At 38.7% G+C, this 7211-nt stretch overlaps 1 non-coding gene across 1 annotated transcript; it reads right to left on the bottom strand.

The window, feature by feature from the left end:
• Positions 1-522: 522 nt before the first annotated feature.
• Positions 523-629, bottom strand: LOC130987315 (small nucleolar RNA R71). The gene has a single exon (XR_009089703.1). It is a non-coding gene; the product is annotated as a small nucleolar RNA R71 (small nucleolar RNA).
• Positions 630-7211: the final 6582 nt, after the last annotated feature.

Raw genomic sequence — 7211 nt, 5'->3', positions numbered from 1 at the left:
AAGTCCAGCGCAGCCCAGGCCAGCTCTGCCAATTCCAGCGCAAACCAGGCCAGCCCTGCCGACTTCCGCACTGAGCAGAACACAAACAAGGAAGAAACCAGCTCTGAACAGGACCAAGCAGAACAGATTATACACGAGGAGAAGAAGGAGATGGCCCAGAACATGGAGTACATGGGAGACTTCACCAGGCCTGTAATTGGAGATACAAACACTTCAGCGATTGTACTCCCCACCGCAGTGAGAAACTATAATCTCAAACCCAATGACTCGAGTTTACTGCCGATGTTCCATGGGATGCCAAGCGAGGATGCGCTGCAATTCATTCGGGATTTTTGCACCCAAGTGCAAACCATACCACTGCTTAGCCTCACGGAGGACCAACTCAAGCTCAAGTGCTTTCCTTATGCACTTAAAGACCGGGCGAGGACGTGGATGCTAGCTCTGCCGCCCAATTCTATCACTATTTGGGGAGATGCTTGTGAAAAATTTATGCTGAAATACTACCCAAGCCACAAAACGCAGGAGCTGAGAACGAGGATAATGGAGTTCACCCAAGGAGCGGATGAGCCTTTGCATGAAGCTTGGGAGAGATATGAAGAACTCATCCGTCAATGCCCTCATCATCAATTCACTAATGTTATGTTGATGCAGTTCTTCTACGATGGGTTAGTACAAACTGTCCAATTTATGGTGGATAGCACGGCAGGAGGAAACATAGCTCGGAAGACGGCAACTGAGTTAAAAGGAATTTTCAAGACCTTGGCCGAAAGTTCCCAACAAAAGTCAGTCCGTGGACGGAGAGTGGAGGCTAGCGCCGTGACAAACCAGTTCGAGATGCAACAACAATTGGCCTCGATCATGCTAGTGTTGCCGCCGGTTCAGGAACCGCCGGTTCCGGGCCCGAACCGGCGGTTCAGGGTCGAGAATCCGGCGAACCTGAACTGGCCCGGATGAAATGTAAAGGGCCGGTTTTCTGACCCTGAACCGGCGGTTCCGGGCCGGGCCGAAAACCGGCGGTTCAAGGGCCGAAAACCGGCGGTTCCGGGCTTTTTCCTTTTTTTTCAATTTTTTTTTGTATTCTTTTTTATGAAATTAAATGATTTGTGATGAAATTTCAAAATTCTAATTCAACTTAAATCTTAAAATATATAATATAAATGACTTGTGTAGAAAATTTAATGATTGTGATGAAATTAAATGATTTATTATGTCATATTTTTTTTCCTTTTATGCAATTAAATGTTTTATGTCATATTTTAAAATTAAATGACTTGTGTTGAAAATTTATATTTTATGAAATTAAACATGTGTTGAAATCGAAAAAAATATAAACATGTAATAGTTTTTATGTCATATTTTTAAATTAAATGACTTGTGTTGAAAATGTATATTTTATGAAATTAAATGATTTGTGATGAAATTTCAAAATTTTAATTGAACTTACAATATAAAATATAAACATGTGTTGAAATCGAAAATATAAACATGTAATATCTTTTATGTCATATTTTTAAATTAAATGACTTGTTGAAAATTTATATTTTATAAATGTCACAGCCCGCAATCCCTAAGGATGGCTTAACCGGGGTTATGACTTGGGAAGGGATTAAGAAGCGGGGAAAGAAAGGGGCATTTACTTAACAATCAAACATTTAATGAAAAGAGACATTTATTTATATAACACTAGGATCATAACTGATCACTTGAGTACATACAAGATGTTTGTTCGGGAAGGCCCGTCGAAGTGGATTACCCAACAAAAGAGTATCATTCTTGAAATAAAACATTAACATGATCAGAGTAACTTGCAGCGGAAATACGTGTGAGTTATACATATGAAGATGTATACTCAAGGTTACATTACTAGTTCACGTCAGAAAGGTACACCCGCTCAACTCCACTCCATTCCATCACCCGCTCAACCTGCACATTAGGAAAAACAACATGCAGGGCTGAGTAAAAATACTCAGTGAACATATGCCGGAAACATAACATTTTATCATAACATTTTATCATTTATTGTACTGCCAACAGTAACACACATGGTTTTACTTGAAGGACCCGTGCTTACTAAACATTTTCTTTCATTTCATAAGATTGGATGGCCATCCCATTTTCAGTCTGTATGATCCATATCTGTTCCTTTTACATGCCGGGAAGGAGGCCTCCTTCCACGGACGCCAAGACCGGTCGCAAGCGACACACAGTCTCCATGAGTGTACACGTTAACCCTTACTAGCAAACCTTCGTCTAGCGTAGGGTCCGAATTCGATTTCCTTTATAGTTGGCGAACCAACACAGATAGGATACATACATAAAACATAAACATTTTTGGCAGACAATCATTTCATAAACATTTCCTTTACTTTCATAAGAACCATTCATCAATTAATCATTCCCATAAATATTTCATTTCGTAAGAACCATTCATCATTTGAAATAACACAGTTATATCACGTCATTCATTTCGTTTCGTATAAGAGGCCTGTATGCAGGGGATCTCTATATACGTGTTTTAAGAAAGCCCACCTTATTCCGTTCCCACTAGGGGCGTAGAGTTACCTCCTTCTTTAGCTTTCACTTCCCGTCTGGACCTTTATTGACGAAGAGTCGATAAGTTCGAGAAGAAAGTCGTGTAAGAAAGGAAGATAGGTCTCTAAACTAAACTATCTCCTTTAATGATTTTAGGGTTCTAGCATCCATATTAATCTTATCTCGTCAAAACCTTAAACTCAAAACATTTATCACATAACTAACATTTAGGTTCGAAACTATTTATTCGAACATCAACATGCGCATCAATCATAACTCGTTCTACTCATGCCATCAAGTCAAATATTCCGTCATTTAATAACAAATTAAATAATATCACATAGACAAATTAAATCATCATAGATCCTGCTTTCTCATACTTAAAACAATTTAATCTTTTTTAAATAATCCATATTAATAAGTCATTTGAAAAGAATTCCTTAAATAAGAGTTTAACTCAAAATATTTTATTTTAAAGTCCATTTATAAATACTTGAAATAAAAGAACTCCATTTATATAATTAATTTAAAGGTTTATATATAATTAAATTAATCAAGCTCAAATTAAATTAATAATTAAGAGCTCAAATAATTTAAATGGATATAAGCCCAAATTAATTAGATAAATTAGATCCATTCAATTTTTTTGTTTAATAAAGGCCCAAATCCTTTAAATGAAATAAGCCCATAAGCTTTTATTTGTAAAGGGCCGAGCCCAAACATTTAAATCTAAGCCCATCAGCTAATTAAATGAGGGCCCAAGGCCCAACATCATGCTAACCCTAAATTAAATACACACACTAAAACACACTCAGCACACACACATCAAAAGCTGCGCCTCACACACCCTCTCATCTCTCTCGGACGTCTGCCGCCTCCGCCGCCGCCGCCGGCGAGCGGCGCGGCGACTCCCTCTCTCCTTCCCTGAACTCTCACTTTCTTTGCCCCTGCCTCTATCCCTCTCGCTCACTCTCTACCGTAAACAAGACAGTAGACGTCCGCCGCCGACTCTCTCTCCCTTTCCTCGATCTGCCGGAACAAGGCGGCAGACAGCCACCTTCGCGGTGCGCCGCAGCCTCCGGTGTCTCCTCCTCTCCCTGACCCCTCTATCTCTATCTCCCTCGTCTCAATCTCTCTCTGGGCCGACGAACGACGTAAAACGCCGCCGCCTCCCCCTCTTTCGGCCGGTCCAGCAGCCCTAATGGCTACCGCTGCCGTCGTCCTTGTCTTCCTCCGATTTCCGGCGAAGCCGCAGCCGCCGACAACCCAGGTAAACCCTAAGTTCCCCTATTCTCTTTTTCTTTTTCTTTTCCTCATTTCCTTTTTAAAACTTGAAGCTAAAAACCCTCTCTTCTTCCCCTTTGATTCTTGGCAGATCGGAGACAACGGCAGGTTCACCGCCGCCGCTCCGTCGCCGGCGACGAGCCACCGCGGCTGCCGCCTCCCTCTGATCCCATCACTCACATATACAAAGCTCAGCCACATACCAGTTCACACATAGCATAGGATTTTTCTTAGCACATATCATTCTCATACTGTAAATATCATATATAACAATTGCTTATAACATCTGAACATCTTTTCTTGTAGTTTAAAAATCTGAAATTTCAGATCGTAAGCCATATCTTGTAAACACATAAAGAAATATCAAGTAATTGTATGTGGCTTTGGTGGTTCTCTGCACAGGTTAACTGAAATAAGCTTAAGGAGAAAAACCTTAACATATGTGGTGTATGTTGTTGTCTCGTGAATCTGCTGTGTAAACTTGGGGCGGCAGGAGTTGAGATGTAAAAAGAAAAGTGAAGTGGTGGAGTTATTTTAAAGAGGTAGAATGGGATTGGTGGATGATTGAGAACCATGTATTCTTTAATCACACTTAGTATAAATATCTAAGATCAAAGAAATATCTAAAGATTAACACATTAATCATTCACATAAGTAAGCCCAATCTTATATAAATGCATTAACAAGTACCTAATTCCCATTGAAGCATAAAAATCCATTTGAGTTTGTCAATTTAATAAATTAAATAATCACATAGGCTCATTTTAACAATCAATTAAAAGATCTATATTTAACACTTCAATGTTAAATCATCGGTAATAAATTAATAGACTCAAAATATATTTTGAGTGCATCATCCATTGAAAATAAAAATGAAAATAAATCATCACGTATATAAATCATCAAATTCATATAAGTCCGTATTTTATTAATGGATGCCGAACCCTAATTGTCATAATAAATCCTTAATCTGTCATTAGAAGATTTTAAATCCTCAATTAAAAGTCGGGTCATTACATACTATCCCCCTTAAAAGAAATTTCGTCCCGAAATTTGTACCGCAGAAAACAATTCTGAGTACTTCACTTTCTTGTTAGACCGTAGTCTATTCTTGACCATGATATATTCATAGGTGCCTTACCATCGGTATCGACTTAGTCCTTAGTACCTGAATTTTCCCGATGTAAGATAGATTTGGATCTTCCTTCGTAGCTCAAATATTGACTAATAACAATGTCGTTCTTATGGATCATACATACTTTTATATTCGCGACACAAGGGATACGTTACGCACATTCTCAAAGCTTAGCGCTAACGCTAACCAGTAAGTTATTGGTCCCATCCTTTCTACAATCTCGTATGAGCCTATAAAACGGGGTTTAGGTTTACCCTTCACATTGAATCCAATGATTTCTCTTGATGGAGAACTTTTATGGAGATTATCTCTCCACTTTCACATCATAGGTCAATTCGTCATTTGTCAACATATGACTCTGTCAACCATGGCCCTCTTTTATTCACTATCAAATTTGACGGATGATTTCAATCATCTAGTCATTTTATCCCAACAAAGTGGTGATCTATATTTCCTCACGTAACGCCTCATTTGCCAACCTATCGATAGTCGATTGATAACTGGTATTATATGTCTCACAATGAGTGGCAAAAACATGTTCTCAGCTTTCACCCCAATTTAGCTCGGTCATCCTCCACATACCTTATATTGCTCGAATTATTCCTTAAGATTTGGCTATCTTTCTATGGGTGAAAAACTGTACTAAAACTCAACCTTGTTTTCCTTCTTGTTGTGAGCTTATCCTCAATTTGGATGTAAACTTGAAATATCTATCTGATAAAAATGAGTTTGGCACTCCGTGCAAACGTACAATCCTTCTGACCTAAAGTTGGGCTAACTTATCGGATTCATAAGTGATTGAATTTGGTATAAGGTACTTACACTTCGTAAGCTAGTCAATAATGACCCATATAGCTGGTTGCTTATTATGATGTTGATAGTCCTGTAACATAGTTTGTTTCTATATCATCCAACTTCCATTTCTGTATTTCAGAGGTTGTAACTCATCATAAGGCCTTTGGTACTTCTTAATCACGAGGCATTGCTTCTCCATTAGAATACGTCTTGTTAAAACATTGGTACCTTATCAGTCATTTCTATTTTGTTTAAGTGGAACTATAACTACTAATATCTCTAAAGCATTCTTAAGGCAACTTACACAGTGTGTAAGGAGACCAATCATTACGAGTATATAGGTAGTCAGTCTAAAACGTCGTTATAAACTTTTATTCATTCATCGACGGAATCTCGAGTCATGTGGGCATTGACTGCCCCCTTTCGTGACAACCTTTGCTTAAGTTGGCAGGATTCGAAAAAAATCCATCTTGACAAAGAAATTCATTGGTTCCGTTAAGGGCTCGGTTTGTTCCAAACACGACATTAAGCTTGACTTTACAAGCTCGAAGACTCAAAGTAACCATATGATCTGTTGTAAACCTTCACTTGCTAGCACGCAAGACATATTTCTATAAATAAGGTTATATCCCGTTTTATTCTTCCAAATTAGAAATCTTAATACACATTAGTACTTCCTGGTGGCAGTATAAGGGTGTCGTGGCTGTATCTTATTCTTAAGTTCATTGTCATAAAGATGCATATCTTCCCTTCAAAGAAGATAGCATTATCTGATTCTTCGTGGTAATTCTTGAGACTTCTTGTCCTTATTCTTTACTCCTAACTTCTCATCTTTCCTTCGTGTTCCTACCACCATTTTTCTCAAGCTGGGTGGTTTAATCGCTTTTATCCTCATCTTACAGATCCCTTTATAAGTTTCATTTCTCTCGTGAGAAAGTGAGACCTTCTGGCTCACTGCATCATCTACTACATTGGTCTTGTCCATATGATGGTTAATACCAAAATCATAATCTTTTACTAGTTCGAGCCATTTTCTTTGCCTTATGTTCAGATCCCTTTGCTCGAAAAAGTATTTCTGACTTTTATGATCGGTGAATACCTCACACCTAACTCTATATAGGTGATGTCTCCAGATTTTCAATGCATGTACCCCTGCAGCTAATTCCAAATCATGGGTCGGATAATTCAATTCATGTGGTCTGAGTTATCGCGACACATATGCTATCACCTTTCCCTCTTGTATTAACACACAACTTAGTCCATTCTCCGATGCATCCGTGTAGATCATATATTCCTTGTCTGGTTCTGGAACTGCTAGCACTGGTGCAGTAGTTAGCATGTCCTTGAGCTGCTGAAAATTTATGTCATACTCATCCGTCCAAGTATACTTGATTCCTTTCCTAAATAACTGCGTCATCGGTCTTGCTACGTCCTCGACTATTCCTTCAGTTCCAGTTCCTCCGTT

Source organism: Salvia miltiorrhiza, chromosome 5 (assembly GCF_028751815.1).
Source record: "Salvia miltiorrhiza cultivar Shanhuang (shh) chromosome 5, IMPLAD_Smil_shh, whole genome shotgun sequence".
Taxonomy (NCBI): Eukaryota; Viridiplantae; Streptophyta; class Magnoliopsida; order Lamiales; family Lamiaceae; genus Salvia; species Salvia miltiorrhiza.
Note: the sequence above shows the minus strand (reverse complement) of the source record. Positions and strands in the feature narration are given on the sequence as shown.